A 21,603-nucleotide genomic window follows, 5' to 3' on the forward strand; every position below is an offset into this window, starting at 1 on the left:
GTTCATAGTATCCTCTCATTATCTCCTTAATTTCTGTGGGATCAGTGGTTATGTTTCCTCTTTCATTTCTGACTTTATTTACTTGCATCCTCTCTCTTCTTTTTGTCAACCTTGCTAAGGGTCCATCAATCATATTGATTTTCTCATAGAACCAATTTCTAGCTTCGTTAATTTTCTTGATTGTTTGCGTGTTCTCAATTTCATTTATTTCTACTCTAATCTTCATTATTTCTTTCCCTTTGGTTGCTTTAGGGTTAGTTTACTCTTCTTTCTCCAGTTCTTCCAAGTGAGCAGTTAATTCCTCGATTTTTGCTGTCTTCTTTTTTGATATAGGCATTAAGGGCAATAAATTTCCCTCTCAGCACTGCTTTTGCTGCATCCCATAAATTTTGATATGTTGTGTTTTCATTTTCATTTGCCTCGAGATATTTACTGATTTCTTTTGTAATTTCTTCCTTGACCCACTGGTTGTTTAAGAATGTGTTGTTGAGCTTCCATATATTTGTGAATTTTCTGGCCCTCCGCCTATTGTTGATTTCCAACTTCATTCCTTTATGATCTGAGAAAATGTTTTGTATGATTTGAATCTTTTTAAATTTATTGAGACTTGCTTTGTGACACAGCATATGATCTATCCTTGAGAATGATCCATGAGCACTTGAGAAAAAGGTGTATCCTGCTGTTGTGGAGTATACTGTTCTATAAATGTCTAAGTCTAGCTCATTCATTTTATTATTCAAATGTCCTGTTTCTTTATGTTTCCTCTGTCTAGATGGGTTCTGTCCATTGATGAGAGTGGGGAATTGAAATATTCAACTGTTATGGTAGATGTGTCTTTCTCTTTTCAGTGTTTGCTTCATGTATTTTGGAGTACTCTGACTCAGTGCATAGATATTTATGACTGTTATGTCTTCTTATTGAGTTGTTCCTTTTATTAATACATAGTGTCCTTCTTTGTCTCTTTTGCCTTTTCACTTGGGCTCTAATTTGTTGGATATTAGTATAGCTACTCTTGCGCTTTTCTGATTGTTATTTGCATGAAATATCTTTTCCCAACCTTTCACTTTCAACCTATGTTTATCCTTGGGTCTAAGATGTGTCTCTTGTAGACAGCATATAGATGGGTCTTGTTTTTAATCCATTCTGCCAGTATATGTCTTTTGATTGCGGAGTTTAATCCATTAACATTTAGTGTTATTACTGTACAGGTAGTACTTTCTTCTACCATTTTGCTTTTTGGATTTTGTAAGCCATATCTAATTTTTCTTCTTTTTTACCTTTACTGATAAGCCTCATTTATACACTCTTCTCTACACCTCTTTCTCCTGTCTTTTCCTATCTGTCTCTAGTGGTCTCTTTAGTATTTCTTGCAGAGCTCCTCATTATGAAGGACAATTTTGCTGGAAGTAGAATTCTTGGTTGGAAGTTTTTCTCTTTTAGTATCTTAAATATATCATGCCACTGTCTTCTCACTTCCATGGTTTCTGCTGAGAAATCTACATATGGTCTTATTGGGCATTCCTTGTACATGATGGATTGTTTTTGTCTTGCTGCTTTCAAGATTATCTCATTTTCTTTGACATCTGACATTCTGACTAGTAAGTGTCTTGGAGTATGTCTATTTGCATCTATTCTGTTTGGGGTATGCTGCACTTCTTGGATCTGTAATTTTAAGTCTTTCATAAGAGTTGGAAATTTTTCAGTGATAATTTCCTCCATTAGTTTTTCTCCTCTTTTTCCCTTCTGTTTTCCTTCTGGGACACCTACAGCATGTACATTTGTGCGCTTCATGTTGTCATTTAGTTCCCTGAGTCCCTGCTCACATTTTCCCATTCTTTTCCCTATATTTTCTTTTGCTTGTCAGAATTCAGATGTTTGTCCTCCAGTTCACTAATCCTATCTTCTGCCTCTTGAAATCTACCATTGTAGGTTTCCATTGTTTTTTTCATCTCTTCTACTGTGCCTTTCATTCCCATAAGTTCTGTGGCTTGTTTTTTCAGACTTCCAATTTCTTCTTTTTCTTCATTCCTTGACTTCTTTATATCCTTCTTCAATTGATTGTTTTGATTTTTGATGAGGATTTCCATGTCTGCTTGAACATTCTGAATTAATTGTTTCAACTCCTGTATCTCATTTGAATTGTTGGTTTGTTCCTTTGGGCCATAGCTTCAATTTTCCTGGTATGATTAGTTTTTTTGCTGACACCTAGGCATTTAATTTCCTTTATTAGTTTACTTTGGAGACTGTTTTCACTTTTTTTACATAGGATTTTCTTGCTGGATGACTTTGTTGTCTATCTGTTCTTTGGCACTCAGTTCAGTTTATTTTAGACCTCTAGCTTAGGTTTTGTGTAACAATTCAGAATTTTTCAGTTCCTATTTTCTTTTTTCTTGCCTTGCCTGTATGGTGCTTTTTTTTCCCTAAAGAGGGTCGACTTTGTAGACCCCAGCCAGATTTTTCCAGACCAAAGTGGCCTCCTCTCAGGAGGAGAGAGTCACCTGCATCAATTTTTCCTTGAGGATGAGACCCAGTGGGTTGAAAGATTTTCCATGAAGCCTGTGGACTCTGTGTTTTTCCTATCCTGCCTGGTATGTGGTGCTTGTCTGCCTGCAGGTCCCACCAGCCTAAGGTCATGTGGTACCTTTAACTTCAGCAGACTCTCCCTGCTGGGGACATGGTTGAGACAGAGGAGAGGTTGTAGGCTGGCTTTCATCTCTTCAGTTTTCCAGGCTCTGGGGTCTGAATTCCTTGGGGAAGGGATTCCACCTGAGCTGGGCCCCATCCCTCTCCTGGGGAAGGCACAGGTTCCAAACAGTCAAACAAGCTTAATTCTGCCCATGTCTGGGGCAATTGGAGCCTGAGTAGCCCTGAAGCTCTATCCAAAGAGCAGTCAAGCTGTAGAAAAACAGCCACAAAAAAGAAAAGAAAATCCTTTTCAGAGCAGGGCCCCTGTTCCATGGGTTTGCCAATCAAGAGCTTAAGTTGGTATGTTGCTTTGTGTATCTCTAGGTCCTATGTGCCCCCTCCATTCCTTCAGGGCCCAGAAGGAAATATTTCAAATTTTTTATGCTGTCCAATCCAAAAATCCTCTGAGTTTTTTTTTTCTTTTATTCTTTTTCCATCAGCCCTACCCCCTCTGCACTGGGGCAAAAACCAGCAACCTCAACTTTTACTTGAGTTTCAGCTGAGCTGGGGACCTATTTTTAGTAGTCAGTATTTCTTAATTAATTTCACAATTGGAGCTTGGTTGCAATCAGCCCCTTCTGCTAATAAAGTCCTTTCCTTTCCCCTCTGGGAAGCAGCCTGTAGGGGAGGGACACCAACGGTCGTGGATTGGGGCACTCACAATTCTGGGTGGGCTTGCAGCCAGTCCAGCTTGTCCAGACTTGGGTACACTGTGTGTCCAGTCACGACGTGGCCCCAGCAGTTGTTCTGTACTGTTCCTAGTAAATATACTAGCTTCTGTGAACTAAATCCCACACCTCACTAAGCCACCTTCTTGGCTTAATACCTCTATCCAGATATTTTTTAAAAGCATGTGGAAATACTTCTACTGAAATGAAGATTTTGTTAAGTGATAAAGAAAAACAAGCAGACTATAAAACTTTATATATAAACATAACTTTTTAATTTACATTTTATAAGTGAATATAAATATTATGTATATATAATAAAAAGGAGGTTATGCTGGTGTGACTCTGTTATGCCCCCTAGAAAAGATCATGTCCATTTTATCCATTTCTGTGAGGGCAGAACTATTATGGGTGGGTCTTTTTGATTAGGCTATTTCAGTTGAGTTGTTACCCATCCTATTGGTGGGTGACATTTACTGGAGTCCTTTGTGAAGAGGATAAAAGACAGTAAAAGCCCAGAGAGCTTAGAGAAGAAAAAAAAAAAAAAGAGTCCCTGGGAGAAACAAGCAAAGGCCACACATGAGCTGAGGGAGGAGCCATTGAGACCAGCACCCAGGAGGGGAGCCCCAGCAGACGCTGCTGTTGCCTTTCCATGTGACTGAGGAACCGAAGATGCTAGCAGCCTTTCCTCAGAGGTGTCTTCCTCTTGATGTCTTAACTTGGACATTTTCATGGGCTTAGAACTGTAAATCTGTAACCTAGTAAATCCCTATTGAAAAATCCAACCCATTTCCTGCACACTGTATTCTGGCAGCTTTAACAAAATGAAACAGAGGCAATAGAATGAACATTAAGGTGTTAACAATGGTTGTCTCAGAGTGGAGAAAAATGTTCGTGTCTTTCTTGTAGTTAGTTTTACTTATCTATATATTCTAATTTTTCTGAGATGAACCTATGTTGATGTAATCAGGAAAGGAGGAGAACAATAAGAACATTCTGGAAGGGATTCCACAAAACACTAGGAGCTTTCTGTTTCGACATTTTCCATCTGAACCAAGAAGCAAAAGTAGCCCCTTGCAAGTGGTGGGAGGGAAATACCTAAAAATGTTGAACTATGTTCCAGTAGCCTTGATTCTTCTTTTTTTAAAATATATTTTTATTGAAAATCTTCATTCACATATATTCCATTCATGGTGTACAATTAATGGCTCACAATATCATCACATAGTTGTGTATTCATTGCCATGATCATTTTTCAGAACACTTGCATCACTCCAGAAAAAGAAATAAAAGAAAAACTGCATACATCCCTTACCCCTTTCCCCTGCCTCTCATTGACCACTAGTATTTCCATCTACCCAATTTATTTTACCCCTTGATTCTTGAAGACAATTGTATAAAGATATAACTTTTACAACGTGACTGTGTGATTATGAAAACATTATGTCTGATGTCACTTTTATCCAAGGTATGGAGAGATGAGTAAAAAAATAAGGGTAAAAAATAAATAAATAATAGGGGGGATATGGGGTAAAATAAATGGGGCAAGTGAAAATACTGGTGGTCAATGAGAGGGAGGGGTAATGGGTAGGGAATGTATGAGCTTTTTCTTTTTTCCTTTATTTTTTTTTTTCTGGAGTGATAAAAATGTTCTAAAAAAATGATCATGGTGATGAATATCAACTATGTGATGATATTGTGAACCATTAATTGTACACCATGAATGGAAAGTATGTGAGTGAAGATTTGTCAATAAAAATAAACTTTTTAAAAAGTGGCTCCTTGTATATAAATTGCTGCAGTGGTCTTGTTTCTGTCTGCATCTTGATTTCTGGGCCCCATTTTAATGGTCTGTTTCTCTCTGTGGAAGCTCCCAAGAGGGGGTCTCAAATTGGCCCTTGAGTTGCTCCATCCCAGGGAGAAAGCCCTTGCCCCTGAGTCCGATCATGTGCACTGTGGTACCCACTGCTACTGCTTTGTCGCTCCTGAAAATGACTCTTCAGTCTACAAATTCCTGCAGCTTTATTCCAACACATATCAAGAAATATTTCTTTCAGACCCATCATCTTCCCCTTCAGTCTGGAAACATGTCTGCAGGTAATACACATGCATATGTGTAGAGTACAGAGCATAGCATATTACACTCTGACCATAAGCAATCTGTCAAAAGTCACTGGCCAAACAAAAATTCAAAAGTATGACTTTTCTGTCTCTTATGGTCTAGCCAACACTCTGAAAACGGAGAAGTGCTCTGACATAAATAGAAATCACATTTGATTACACACTCTGAGGCTTGGTTTATAGCCAGAAATAATAATCAGGGCATATTCTAATGAGTCAGGCATTTCATATATTTTTGAATCATGATAACTTTCTGATGTATGCATGATTATGTTTGCTTTAAACATGATAAACCCTGAAGAGGTTAAGTAACTTACCCAATGTCACGCAATCAACTAAAAAATTTTTATTATATTTTCAATAAGATATGTTCTCCAACCCTCTGCTTTAAACTACTACATTTTACAGAACAATATGACAACATAGAAAATCTAAAAGAGGAATAAAGATCATTCCCCTAACCATCTATATAAGAAGCCAGACCTAATGATTACAGAATTATTTTAAAGAATAAAAGGAATGGATGTCCTGGAAGATGGTCAAATAGAGCAGCTCGAGATTAGTCCTGCTCCACAGAAAAGTTAGAGAAGGGACAGGAGGGCAATTCCAGAGTGCAGCTGACCTGGGAGAGCCTTCTGCACCACATGTGGCAGCCTGGGTTGCAGAGGTTGATGAACTGAGAGGCAGAAAGCTGGGGCCTGGTGTGGAGGCATGGAACACACAGGAGTGCACAGAGAGGAACACAGGACTAGGAAGTAAGCCAGGCCAAGCTCCTTGGGTGCGTACCCTCACCAGTGCAGCCCCGTGATGGGTGACACACCACACCCTACACACCTGCACCCCATCACCCTCTCCCATTCCCCATGCTATAGGCATCCCCACCCCACCAGCCCCCAGTGCACGTACCTGCCCCAAACCCCCACCCCAAGTGCAGCCCAACCCACCTTTCCTGAACCCCTCCGAGCACTGCCTTCCCCTCAGTACCCTGCATGTTGTTGTCAATGCTTAACAGCTGTGGACACTAGCCCCCATACCTAGGCTGACCCTGCCCCCTGCCCATAGTGTTGCACAGCCTCACTCCTCCCACCCTGAGCTCTGCGCATCCTTTATGGCACTCCCAGGCCTACTCATACACACAGGCCTCCAATCACATCATTCAACTCTAGGAACCACACTTTACAGCAGTCCTAGAACTGCACATGTGCATGACCCTCAGCCTCACTTCCCAGCTCTGAGACTCTGAGAAAGTGCCAACCTGCACATACAGGTAACATCTGCCCCCAATCCACAAAGGCATAAAGCCAACCTGTAGCCACAGTTTTATGTGTGCACGAAAGGGCCCCATGACTTAAGCATGTGCACACCAGAGTTACATCCCCACCCCAGACCAATGCAGCCACACCACTACAACCTCCCTGCCCACTAGACACCCACATTCACAAGCATCAGCATAACATCCCCAAACTGCACCTATACCTACCCTGAAACAAATCACCGCACAGAGTGACCCACCCTGTGACCTGCTCCCTGCTATACAACCATCCTGCAAATACAAGGACTTAGATTATTGAAAGAAATCAACTTCCACAGTAAATCAATCAAGATAATTACATGGCACAAAGACAGCAGAAGATCACTAAGCAAATCACAGTGCAGACAGATATAGCCCTGCCTAATGACCAAATAAAAACACCAGAGGAGACACAGACATTGGAACAACTAATCAAAGATGTTCATGCAACTTTACTTAATAAAACAAGTGGGATAGTAAATGACACAAAGGAGATCAAGAAGAGAGTAGAAGAGCATAAAGAGGAATTTGAAAGAATAAATTAAAAAATGCTGAATATCACAGAGATTAAAGACTCTATTGACTAAATAAAAACATAGAGGCACACAACACCATATTTGAAGAGACAAAAGAATGAATAAGTGATTTAGAGGACAGGATATTTGACTTTGAAGACCCAAAACAGCAAATAGAAAAAAAAAAAAAAGATGGAAAAAAATGAATTTGAACTCATGGAAATGATAGTCATAAGAATGTGCACAAATATAAGAATCATTGGTGTTCCAGAAGGAGAAGAGAAGCATAAAGGGCTAGGAAGAGTAGTTGAGGATATAATGGGGGAAAACTTCTCAACATTCATAGCATACATAAATATAAAAGTCAAAGAAACCCAAAGAACTCCAAACAGAATAAGTCCAAATAGGTCTTCCCCAAGGCACATACTAAATAGTCTGCAAATGTTGAAAAGAAGCAGAAAATCCTGAAAGTAACAAGAGAAAAACAATCTACTACATACAAGGGAAACCAAATAACACTGAGTTCAGACTACTCAACTAGCACTCTGGAGGTGAGTAGGCAGTGGTATGTATTTAAGATACTGAAAGAAAAAGACTTCCAGCCAAGAATTCTGTACCCATCCAAATTATCCTTCAAAACTGAGGGGGAGATTAAAGCTTTCACAGACAAAGGAGTTCTGAAAGAATTTGTCAACAAGTGACTGGCCCTGCAAGAAATACTAAACAGAGTTCTGCCAGTTGAAAAAAAAGACAGGAGAGGGAGGTCTGGAGGAGGGCACAGAATTGAAGAGTGCCTCTAAGGGTAATTTAAAGAATACAAAGAGAAAGGGGAAAAGAATATATAGATCTGAAAAATAAAATGAAAAAGATAGTGGAATCAAGAAACACCATTTCAGTAATAACTTTGAATATTAATGGACTGAACTTACCAATTTAAAGATACAGACTGGCAGAGTGGATTAAAAAACATAATCCAATTATATGCTGCTTACAAGAGACTCCGCCTAGATTCAAGGATACAAATAGATTGAAAATGAAAGGATGGAAAGAGATTTTCCATGCAAGTTGTAACCAAAAGAAAGCAGGAGTAGCTATACTAATATCAGACAAAATAGACTTTGGATGCAAAGACATCATAAGAGACAAAGAAGGACACTATAAACTAATTAAAGGGTCAATTCGCCAAGAAGCTATAGCAATCATAAATATTTATGCTCCCCATCAAGGAGCTCCAAAGCACATGAGAAAGATATAGGCAAAACTGAAGGGAGTGAAAGATGTTTCAACAATAATAGTAAGAGACTTCAGTACACCACTCTCTCTTATAGGTACAACCAGCAGGCAGAAGATCAACCAGGAAATAGAGAAGTTAAATAACTTGATAAATGAATTAGATCTAACAGACATATATAGGTTATTGTACCCCAAAGCAAAAAAGGATACACATACCTCTCTAGAGCTCATGGAACATTCTCCAGGATAGATCATGTACAGAGGCACAAGACAGGTCTCCATAAATTTTAAAACATTGAAATTATTCAAAGCAGTTTCCCTGATCACAATGTGATGAAACTGGATCTCAAAACCCACCAAAAATATGAGAACATTCACAACTATACGGAGATTAATAACACACTCTTAAACAACCAGTGGGTCAAAGAAGAAATTGCTAGAGTAATCAGTAGCTATCTGGAGATGAATGAAAATGAGAATACAACTTACCAGAATGTATAGGATGAAGTAAAGGCTGTGCTGAGAGGGAAATTTATTGCCCTAAATGGCTATGTTATAAAACAAGAAAGGGCAGGCCATGATGGCTCAACAGACAGAGTTCTCGCCTGCCATGCTGGAGACCTGGGTTTGATTCCTGGTGCCTGTACATGCGCAAAAAAAAAAGCCTAAGAAAGAGCAAAAATCGAGAACTTAAAGGGACACCTGGAGGAAATCAAGAAAGAATAGGAAACTAACCCCAAAGCAAATAGAAGAAGAGAAATAACAAAGATTAAAGCAGAAATAATGAATGGGAGAACAAAAGAACAATAGAAAGAATCAACAAAACCAAAAGTTGGTTCTTTGAAAAAAATAAATAAAATTGATGGGCCACTAGTAAGACTGATAAAGGAAAAAAGAGAGGATGCAAATAAACAATAACAGAAATGAGAAGGGATGCATTACCGCAGACCCCCAAAAATAAAATAAATCACAAGAGGATACTATGAACAACTATACACCAACAAACTAGACAACTTGGATGAAATGGACAAATTCTTGGAGACACATAAACAAACTACACTGACTCAGGAAGAAACAGAAGACCTCAACAAACCAATCACAAGTAAAGAGTTTCAATCAGTCATCAAAAATCTTCCTACAAAGAAAAGCCCAGGACCGGATGGCTTCACAGGGAAATTTTATCAAGCATTCCAAAAAGAACTAGCACCAATCCTGCTCAAACTTTTCTGAAACATTGAAGAAAAGGAACTCTACCTAACTCATTTTATGAAGCTAATATCATTTTAATACCAAGAAGGGGTAAAGATGCTATAAGAAAGGAAAACTACATTCCAATCTCCCTGATGAACATAGATGCAAAAATTCTCAGTAAAATATTAGCAAATTGAATCCAACAACACATCAAAAGAATTATACACAATAACCAAGTGGGGTTTATACCAGGAATGCAAGGAGAGGTCAACACAAGAAAATCAATTAATGTAATACAGCACATTAATAAATCAAACAGAAAAATCACATCAATATCTCGATTGATGCTGAAAAAGCATTTGACAATTTAGCATCCTTTTCTGATTAAAATACTCCAAAAAATAGGAATCAAAGGTAACTACCTCAATATGATAAAGGGAATATATGAAAAACCAAAAGCATCATACTCATCAGAGAGAGACAAAGTTTTAATCCTAAGAGCAGGCACAAGACAAGGATGCCCACTGTCATCACTACTATTCAACATTGTACTAGAAGTTCTAGCTAGAGCAATCAGGCAGGACAAAGAAATAAAATGTATCCAAATTGGAAAGGAAAAAGTAAAACTCTCATTATTTGCAGATGATATGATACTCTACTTGGAAGATCCTGAGAAATCTACAACAAAGTTACTTGAGCTAATAAACAAATTCAGAAAGGTGGCAAGATAAAAAATTAATGGCAAAAATCAGTCACATTTCTATGCACAAGCAATGACCTAGCAGAGGAGTCAGTTAAGTTAAAAAATCCATTCAAAATAGGAACTAAAAGAATCAAGTACTTAAGAATGAACTTAACTAGGAATGTAAAGGATTTGTATACAGAAAACTACATAACATTGCTAAAAGAAATCAAACGAAATCTAAATAGGTGGAAAGACATTCCCTGCTCATGGACAGGGAGGTTAAAAATAGTTAGGATGTCAATTCTCCCAAAACTGATCTACAGATTCAAACTCAGTATCAATCAAAATTCCAACAACCTACTTTGAAGATTTGGAAAAGCTAACTACCAAATTCATCTGGAAGGAAGGAGACCCCAAATAACTAAAAGCCTCCTAAAAAAGAAGAACAAAGTGGGAGGATTAACACTCCCTGACTTTAAAACCTATTATAAAGCCACAGTGCTCAAAATAGCATGGTACTGGCACAAAGATAGAAGCATTGATCAATGGAATCAAATCAAAGGTGCAGAAATAGACCACCAAATCTATGGTCAACTGATTTTTGACAAGGCCCCCAAATCCTCTGAACTAGGACAAAATAGTCTTTTCAGTAATTGGGCATGGAATAATTGGATATCAATAGCCAGGAGAATTAAGGAGGACCCCTACGTTACACCCTACACAAAAATTAACTCAAAGCGGATCAAACACCTAAATATAAGGACTAGCACCATAAAGCTTCTAGAAGAAAATGTAGGGAAACATCTTCAAGACATAGGAGTAGGATGCAGCTTCCTAAACTTTACATCCAAAGCACAAGCAACAAAAGAAGAAATAGATAAATGGGAACTCTTCAAAATCAAATGCTTCTGCACCTCAAAAGACTTTGTCAAAAAGGTGAAGAAGCAGCCAACTCAATGGGAGAAAATGTTTGGAAATCACATATCAGACAAAGCTTTGATTTCCTGTATATACAAAGAAATCATACAACTCAACAACAAAAGAACAAACAACCCAATTATAAAATGGGCTAAAGATATGAATAAGCATTTTGCTGAAGAGCAAGTACAAATGGCGCAAAAGTACATGAAGAGATGCTTATTTTCATTGTCTATAAGGGAAATCAGACCAAGACTACAATGAGATACCACCTCACACTTATAAGAATGGCTGCTATTAAACAATCAGGAAACTATAAATGTTGGAGAGGATGTGGAGAAACTGGGACACTTATGCACTCCTGGTGGGAATGTATAATGGTGCAGCCACTATGGAAGACTGTTTGACAGTTCCTTAGGAAACTAAAGATTGAGTTCCCGTATGACCCAGCAATAGCAGTACTTGATATATACCCAGAAGAACTGAAAGTAATGACACAAACAGACATTTGCACACCAATGTTCATAGCAGCACTATTCACAATCAGCAAAAGATGGAAACCAACTGAATGCCCATCAACAGATGAGTGATCAACAAAATGTGGTATATATATATATATATATTATAGAATATTATATAGCAGTAAGACAAAATGATGTCCTGAAGCACATGGCAAGATGGATAAAGCTTGAGGACATAAAGCTGAGTGAAATAAGTCAGATACACAGGATAGATACTGTATGAGTCCACTTTTATGACCAGAATAAAGGTATAATCAGAGGCTTATAATACAGAATATAGGGGACTTAGAGATACATCGAAGTTAAAGATGGGTGAACTGTTACCCAATAAGGTTGAACTCCAAAGTAAGGGAATAGATAGGAGTGAAGGTGGTTCTCTAATGGGTCTATAAGTAATATTATTATATGGAAGATGAACAAGATTGAAAGGGATTGTATAAACCTATGTGCCCCACTGGTTAACACTAGAAATATGAATTAGTTCTTCAAGAAATACTTCAAAGACATGATTCTTATATAAAGACTACTTAAGTACAAGATACAGGGGGAAAACTGCTATAGTATGCTATGAGCTATGTTCAAAAAGGAAACATCAGCACTACCACAGCAACAGCAGAGGTAAATTATGGGGGGAGGGAGTAGAGTTAAGAGGAGGTTTAGATTTCCTATTTGGAGAGTATGTGTTTATTGGTTTTCTTCCTCTTGGGAACAATGAAATGATCTAAAATTGAGAATGTTGATGGACTGTGGACTTTAGACCCTCTACATGATGCAGTGATGGAGAAGTAGAATGGTGAACGATGGTGTATACTTATGAACGAAGGTTGTGCTGCTACACAAAGGAGCAAAGTTGTGAGGCATGCAATGATGTGAATGAACTTGTGGGACATTTGGTGAGACAAAATAGGCCAGAAACAAAATAACAAGAATGGTATGGTCAACTTTAGACAATGCTTGTAAGAAAACAGTAGCCTAGATTGTAAGCTTTTAAAGCAGACACATTAAATCCAAAGTGGTGATTATTATTTCTGGATTTTGAGAGGCTGTTTTGTATATATAACCTGATATTTAGAGATAAGAATGAAGCCAAACAGGTTGGGGTTAAAGCAATTCAGAACCTAGGGGTAAGGAAGATGGTGTCTATATTTTAGAACCACACATACTCTTTGAGATCAATGGGAGAAAGGTTTATTTGGTCTGGAATTGAAATTTTCTGTAGTGCATAATCTAACTCCACCTATCTGTATAGCTCATTTGAATAATTAAAACACAGGGCACACAGAATAAGAAAGAGGTCCTTTAATCCTGTATAGATTATTGTAATGCCTGGATACATTCTAGAGTATATTAAGCAGATAATCAAAAAGTATTGGCAAAGTCCCCTGAAGGATGGGAGAAAAATATGGAACTATTAATCCTTACCATCAGGGAATCCCCTGATACTGTGTCAAACTTTAGAGACACTCAAATCAGTAGGCCATATCTTCGATCAGGAGACTTACTCTTGTGAAGTTTACGTAGGTAGCACAGAAGCTTAGACTACCTATAGTCACACCTAAGAGTTACTTCTGGAGGACCTCTGTTGTTGCTCAGATCTGGCCCCAGTCTCTCTAAGGCCAACTCTGCAAGTGAAGTCATTGCCCTTCCCCCTACATGGGACATGATATCCAAGGGTGAAAGTCTCCCTGTCAGGATGGGAGATGACTCCCAGGGATGAATTCAGACCTGGTACCTTGGGATCAACAATTCCATCCTGACCAAAAGGGGGAAAAGAAGTGTAGCCAATAAAGTATAAGTGGTAGAGAGAGTTCATATAGAGTCTAGAGGCTACTCTGGAGGTTGCTCTTAAACAAGCTTTAGTTTGACTTTGCTACCTATTATAAACTGCCAACCCCAACCAGGACCATTCCAGCCAATTCTAAAGAATACCTAGGGCAACATATAAGATTTCACAAGGGTTCCCAAGCAGTGAACTAGTTCACAAGCACTAGAGTAACTTTCCAGAAACCTACGACTTCAGATGGGTCCCTGGTTCAGATATGTTCTGAATCTAGCCCAGCCTCTCCAGAACATCAGATAGTTCCATCTCCCTACTCCATATTAGTGACAGACCCTTCCATTATAAAAAATTTAGAATGGCCATAGCCCAAAACCCCTAAAGAGAGGGATGGAAAGATCAAAGGTGATGGTGGAGTTTTACATAGAAGATAATGCCACATGCAATTTTAGCCTCGCTCTCTAAGGCCCCTGCCTAGCAACATCTGAGACGTCCTATCCCTCATCTCCACCCCCCTTTTGTTTTCGCAGCCCCAAAAACTACACCCACTCCTCCTCCCGCTCTCAGCAACTCCCCCCAGCCCCCAAGCTCCCTCTCTAGCGGCCTAATAAGGTCATAATTACCCCGCAGCCAATCAGCAAACCCCATCTGAATTCTCGCCCCTAACTCCGCCCTCCCAAACCTCTGTATATAAGCTATTGTACTTCCTCTAATAAACGTTCTGGTGCGCACGCCTTGCCAGCTCCGCCAGTCCCCGCGAGTTGTCTTTTGTCTCGCGCGCCCTCCACACCTCTGAGCCCCCGGGGAAACCAGCACGTTTCCCCCCACACACCGCTGGAAAGAAGACCCCAGGCGGGAGACCCGATACGCAGGACTCCCGCAGTTGGTGCCCAAACAGGGACCTCTTACTCGTCTCCTCTCCAGCCCCGTTCGCCACGCTCGACAGGTAAGGGCCCCTGCAGTCGGCAACTGCCCCAACAAATTTCTCCTTCACTCTCTGCTGTTCTTAAATCCATTTTTACTGCCCTTCAAATATGGGTAACCGCCTCATGGCACGCCAAGCGCCTCAGGTTCAAGGCTCACGGCCCCCAATTTATACCCCCCCACGAGAGGCCCTATTTCAACAACAATCCTCTCAAACAGAGGACTCTCACGAGGGCTCATATTCTGATACCGAGCCCCTATTCCAGCAGCTAAATAATGCACTTGAACTCGATCCCCCCCCAAAGATGGCGAACTTCCTCCTTCTTCTTCAGCCAAAAACAGGAACTGCCTCTACCCCTCCCTCCCGCCATCTAGCGAGTCACTTCCTCTTTCTTCAACTAACAAAGACCGGAAGTGCTCCCCCCCCCCCCCGCCCTCACTGGAGAAAACCCCCGGCAGCCATTTTATACTTTCGCCCCGCCCTGTCCGCCATCTTCTACTACCGCCCCACCCACAAGCCCATCCCCGTGGGCGCTGCCCGCGCAGGCCGCGGGCACCACTAACCCCTGGGAAACCCCCCCCAACTCGGCGTGGAGCCTTCACCCTAAGCCTCTTAACCCTACCAACCCCTTCGCCCACGCACTGCCCATGTCTCCACAGCCCATCTCCCTGCCCCCGCAACCTGTCTCTTGTTTCCCGATGAATCTTCAACCCTCTCCCCAATGCTCTCTCCCTTGGTACCCGCTTGATGCCGACGGGGTTAAGCGCCTTCGCAAGGCAGTCAAGGAGGATGGCCTTAACAGCCCTTATGCCACTCATCTGCTTGAAGAAATATCCCAACAGTTGTGTACTCCCTTTGACTGGCTCTCCCTAGCGCGAGCCATCCTCAGCCCTGGTCAATTCGTTGACTGGAAGGCTCATTTTCACTCAGAAGCAGAAAAACGAGTTATTTCAAACCATGCCTCCGGCGTTCCCTTCCCGGCCGAGGCCTTCACCCGAACAGGCCCCTTCACCCTCCCCGCGCATTACGCGCAGGCCCCACCCGGCTTCTGGCTCCAATTAAGGGAGGTAGCTCTACAAGCCTTCCGCACCTGCTCAGTCTCTAAGCCCGAAAAGTTTGCTAAACTCACTCAAGGCTGGGAGGAAGATTTCGCCTCCTTCGTCTCGCGAGTTATCGAAACCTGCCAGCGAAAAGTTGCAGGCAAGCAAGCCCAGCTAGCACTCGCCAAAGAGCTCATTTTCGAGGGAACAAACCCCGCTTGTAAACAAGCAATCATCCCAGTAAAAGAAAAGTAAATACATGACTGGATGCTAGCTTGCAATAATATTGACTTCCAAACCTCCTCCCTGGCCCAAGCCCTTGCCACCGCCATGTCTCTCACCTCAGGCTGTTTCAGGTGTGGCAATACGGGCCACTTCGTAGAGGAGTGTCCAACAGCTAACCCTCCCCCTAGCCAGCCCCAGAAAAAGTCTTCCGTCTACCTAACCACAATCGGCCAAGTCCTGTGGGGCCGAGCAAAGCCCTCATCTTAAAGCAGCTGGAAGCCGGTCACATCGAAGCTTCCACCAGCCCATAAAGCCCTCAATAGCTCCCACTATCCGCTTCTAACAATAATCTCTCCAGGGTAGAAGTCTCTCCCTGAGAAAAATATTTCTCTTCTCTCTTTCAGCGCTTCAACGAATCCTGCCATAGCCTATCCAAATGCAGCCGACCTACGCGCAACCGGAAGCCAAAAGATGCCTGAACCACTCCCGCAGCTATATGCGAGGGCCCGCCAAACCTGCCCTCGGACCTCCCCTACCCTCGTCCAACTCCTAATAATCATGCTCTCTCTTGCCTCCACTGGACGAGCCATAGAACTCTGGACTGCCATCCAAAACCCCCCGGGTGTCTTATTCATCACTCCCGACAGCCCCTTCTTTCCCCAATTACACCATCACTCCTGCGATCTCAATCTCCCTTGCAATCCTCTACACTTAAAAAGACAAGCTCCACTCCAACATTCTCACCCTACAAAAAACTATCGTTCCAAAAATCAATGCTTCTATTCTCTCTGACCTCGCACGCAAATTCGCCTCGCTTCTCCAACCCTCCAACTTAATCTTTTACGAAATTCTCCTCCTAATCCTCCTTATCTTCCTCCTAGTGCTCAAATGCATCTGCAAGCGAATCTCCAACACCCGAAAGCAAACCCAACTGCTCGCCCTCTCTGCACTCACTCTTCAAAACTCCTCCACTAATGCAAAGGAACACCACCAAGCCCAGGTTTGGTTAGCCAGTGTAGCCCACCCTAAGGTTTAAATGTCTGCAGCATTGACCAAAGGGGGGAGGCCACGAGTATGGGTTCGTACTGCCCTTCGCTGTGCCCCCGGGGCGCCAACTACCTACGTCCACGGTGGCCCCTTCACTTCTACCCATTTCCTATACCCTCTCAATTTAAAAATCTTTAAAAATTTTCCCTCTCCTCCTTTACCTTTGCATCTCTAACTGCTTTCTTTAAAAACAAAAAAGGAGGAATTGCCACATGCAATTTTAGCCTTGCTCTCTAAGGCCCCTGCCTAGCAACATCTGAGACGTCCTATCCCTCATCTCCACCCCCCTTTTGTTTTCGCGGCCCCAAAAAACTACACCCACTCCTCCTCCCGCTCTCAGCAACTCCCCCCCCCCTCAAGCTCCCTCTCTAGCGGCCTAATAAGGTCATAATTACCCCACAGCCAATCAGCAAACCCCATCTGAATTCTCGCCCCTAACTCCACCCTCCCAAACCTCTGTATATAAGCTATTGTACTTCCTCTAATAAACGTTCTGGTGCCCTACCTTGCCCGCTCCGCCAGTCCCGGCAAGTTGTCTTTTGTCTCGTGGGCCCTCCACACCTCCGAGCCCCCAGGGAAACCGGCACGTTTCCCCCCCCACACCGCTGGAAAGAAGACCCCAGGCGGGAGACCTGATACGCAGGACTCCCGCAAGATAAGACTTTTAAAAATGAATATGAATGCTGAATCATTAAATTGATACCTCATTTAGTCTCCAGTATTTTAGAACAGCTAGAAGTAAAAACCTAAAATTGTGAAATTGTAACCCTCTGAAACATGTTCTACAACTAATTGTGGTGCTATGCTTTGAAATTTGTAGCTTTTTTGTATATATGTTATTTTTCACAAAAAAAAAGAAGGGGAAAAATCGATTGTGATGATAAAAAAATATTTAAGACCTGTAGCCTCCTACATTCTGGAGCAGCTCAAAAGAGAAATATGAGAGAATTGTGTGGTAGTCCATGACAAACTTGGGGAACTGTCTTGTAACTACTTGTTGAAGAGTACTTTGAAAACTATTGCCTTTTTATTTCTTTGCTTTGTATATATGTTATACTATACAATGAAGAAAAGTTAAAGAAAAAAAAGAATAAAAGGAATGAAATTGGTAGGAAAAGCCATGAACAAATACAATAGAATCCATCTTGTTAATGAAAAGGAAAAAATACATTTTCAAAAAAACCTGAATATAATTTTGGCAGGGATACGTAAAATATTAAAAAGTTTAGGGACAGTGACACTAATAGCCATTTGCACACCAATGTATATGGCAGCATTATTCATGACTGCCGATGGATGGAGGTGGCCCAAGGGTCTAGCGACTGAAGAGCCGAAGGGAGAACTGTGATATATACATACAATGGAATATTGGGCAGCTGCAGAAGGGAATGAAGTTGTGAGGAAAGCAACAAAGTGATTTAAACTTGAGGACATTATGTTGAGCCAAGTAAGGCAGAAATGAAAGGACAGACATTGTATAGTCTTACTAACATGAACTAACCATAAGGCACAAACTCTGAAAGTTAAAGTTGAAAGTACTAGTTATCAGGGGATAGAAGGAGGGCGCAGACTGAGCAGTCCATGTTTAAGGAAGTACAGAATGCTCAGTAAGGGTTGCTGGTAAAGGTTCGGAAATGGATGGCACCGTACTGTAAGTAAGTAACAAGGCTGAGGATGAGTGTGACTGAAAGAGGAAGGCTAGAGTTACGTATGTCACCGGAAGGAGAGCTAGAGGATAAAAACTGGGGTTGTATAAATCTAGAGTGGACAATGATGGTGGTTAATTGCATAAATGTAAGAAAATTCTTACATGAACTAGAACAAATGTGTGTCACTATAACAAAGTGCTAATAAGAGGGTTGTATATGGGAAAAAATGTGATTGATATAAACTAAGGTCTATAGTTAACAGTAACATTGTAATAGTCTTACATTAATTGTAACAAAAGCACTATACAAAAGCTAAATGTCAATAATAAGGGGATTAAAGGAATGGGGGATTTTTTTCTTCAGGAGAAATGAGGATGTCCTCATATTAACTGTAGTGGTGAATGCATAGCTATGTGATTATACCAAGAGCCATTGATTGTACACTTAGAATAGATGGTGTGATGTGTGAATAAAACCGCTAAAAAATAACATGCTACGTTGGCTCAGTGGCTGAATTCTCACCTGCCATGATGGAGATTCCCGCTGCCTGCCCATGCAAAAAAAAAAAATATATATATATATGGAGGAGAAGAGGGAAGTTACTTTGAGCTTTCTTTTTTATTTGCCTTGCTTTTTTTTTTTTGGAGTAATAAAACAGCTCTAAAATTGATTGTGGTGATGAGTGAACAACTGTAAGGTGATACTATCGCAATTAATTGTATACTTTGGATCAATTATGTTGAATATACCTCAGTAAAATTGCATTTTAAAAAACTGTAAGAGATGTACCTATTCACTGTTGGTAGGGAAACTGAGCGGTGCAGCCCCTTGGAGAGCTGTGTGGTGGTTCCACAGGAGGCTTATGATAGGGTTGCCATATGAGCCTGCAACTTCTTTTATTATTATATATCTGGAGGAACTGAGTGTGGGGACATGAATGGACATTGGCACACTGGTGTTTATTGTAGTGTTCGGGATTCACTATGGATGGAGGTGGCCTAAGGGTACAAAAACTGAGGAATGGAAGGTGGAACTGTGCTGTATACATACAAGGGACTACTGAGCAGCAGCAGAAGGAATGCAGTAGTTGGTCATGCAACCAGGTGAATGAAACTTAAGGACAGTATGTTTAATGAAATGTCAAAAAAATCCAGCAAGACAAAAACTATCATGACTCACTTATATAGACCAACTATAATATACAAACTTGGAGAATTCAAGTTAAGCACATTGGTTATCAGGTTGGGGCTTATTGTAAAGGATCCTAGATTGTAAACTCTTATGTCACATATATTCAGGAGATGCATCTGTTATTTCTAAATTCTGAAATCCTGAGCCATTTGTATAAACTGGTCTTCCTCAGAAACTTCAGGTATTTATGTGACACCTGAGACTCAGAATTAGAATTCTGAAGCTATGAAAATCACCATTACCCCTTACAAGAATTGTTTAAAAAATTGAAAAAGGGATCAGACTTCAACTAGTGATATAAAGGAAGCTGATCTGGATCAGCTAAAGTATATCAGAAGACTGGGTAAAGGATGATATCGTCCATAATTTAAAACTTCAACTTCTGTGTGAGACCAAAGGGAGAGATGTTTATTTGGTACAAAATTTGTACTTTGGGTAGGACATTACATAATTTACCTTGTATGGTCAATGTAGCTGAACACCATAGGTACATGGGACCTTGAATAGGGTAGGAGATCTTTTTGGTTTTTCAGGTTAATATGATGCTCCCATAGATCCCAGAGTAATTTTGGTGGCGAATAAAGAAGTATTTGCAAAGTCCCATTGGAAAACTGGGGAGAAAGGAGGAAATATTCAACTTCCCCATATGGAGAATTTTTGATATTCTCACAAGCAGTGGGGACAGCCAAGTCAATAGGCTGAGCCCTTGATGTTGGGGTTTACCCCTATGAAACATCCTTGCAACAGACAGGCTAGCCTACTTACAATTAGGCCTAAGAATCACCCCAGAGAACCTCTTTGCTGCTCAGATGTGGCCTCTCTCTCTTTAAGCCAATTCTGCAGGTGAACTCATTGCCCTTCCCCCTACGTGGGTCATGACTCCCAGGGCTGTAAATCTGCCTGGCAGTGTGGGGCAGAATTCCTATGATGAGCCAGGAGCCAGCATCACAGAACTGAGAAAGCCTTCTTGACCAAAAAGGAGAAGAAAGAGAAGGGACAAAATAAAGTGTCAGTGGCTGAGAGATTTCAAACAGAGTCGAGAGGTTACCCTGGAGGTTATTCTTATGCACAGATATCCTTTCTTAGTTTATGGTGTGGCTTGAGGGAAGTACCTGACACTGTTGAGTTGTGTTCCAGTAGCCTTGATTCTTAAAGATGACTGTACAACTTATATAGCTTTTACAATGCGACTGTGTAACTCTGAAAACCTTGTGTCTGATGCTCTTTTCATCCAGTTTATGGACAGATCTGTAAAAAAAAAATAAGGATAATAAATAAAGAAATAATGGAGGGATAAACAGTAAAAAAATATATAGGTAGATTGAAACAGTAGTGGGCAATGAGAGGGAGGGGTAATGGGTATGGGCTACATGAATTTTTTCTTTTTGCCTTTTATTTCTGTTTCTAGATTGATGCAAATATACTAAAAATGATCATGGTGGTGAATACACAATGATGATATTGTGAGCCATTGATTGTATACCACGTATACACTATATGTGCATGAAGATTTTCCAATAAAAAAGAAAAACTGTAGGCACACACTAAATTTAAGGAATTAGGAAATAAATTCTCCATCAGGCTATGATCAGGGCAGGTCTAGGGTAGAGTAGAGTAGGGATCCAATTACTTTTGGGAGACATACCCTTTTCTAAACTGCTGGAGGTTCAGTCTGGGGCAAAGCTAAGACGATAAGAAACCCTCCATGGTACCTCCTTAGAGGTCTCTAGACATCAGTGTATTCACAGTCAACCATTCTGTACACACCCACACCCACACATACACACGCACACACACACCCCTAAATGCACAAACTCTCTCAGGCCATCCACCTGTGGGGTCTTGCAGAGAACAGGAGGTTAAAGAAGTTAATGGAAGAGAACACCCCAATGGGGTAGGCCTTCAGAGTTTACTTCATAAC

General features: G+C 40.9%; 1 long non-coding RNA gene across 2 annotated transcripts in view; it reads right to left on the minus strand.

The window, feature by feature from the left end:
• LOC143667991 (uncharacterized) overlaps positions 1 to 21,603 on the minus strand; it is a 172,573-nt gene that overhangs the window by 30,602 nt on the left and 120,368 nt on the right. For both annotated transcript variants that reach the window (XR_013168219.1, XR_013168218.1), the window contains exon 2: positions 20,795 to 20,930. This is a non-coding gene — a long non-coding RNA (uncharacterized LOC143667991). The remainder of the gene's footprint in view (positions 1 to 20,794; positions 20,931 to 21,603) is intronic.

This window comes from Tamandua tetradactyla, chromosome 24 (assembly GCF_023851605.1).
Source record: "Tamandua tetradactyla isolate mTamTet1 chromosome 24, mTamTet1.pri, whole genome shotgun sequence".
In the NCBI taxonomy this organism is placed as follows: Eukaryota; Metazoa; Chordata; class Mammalia; order Pilosa; family Myrmecophagidae; genus Tamandua; species Tamandua tetradactyla.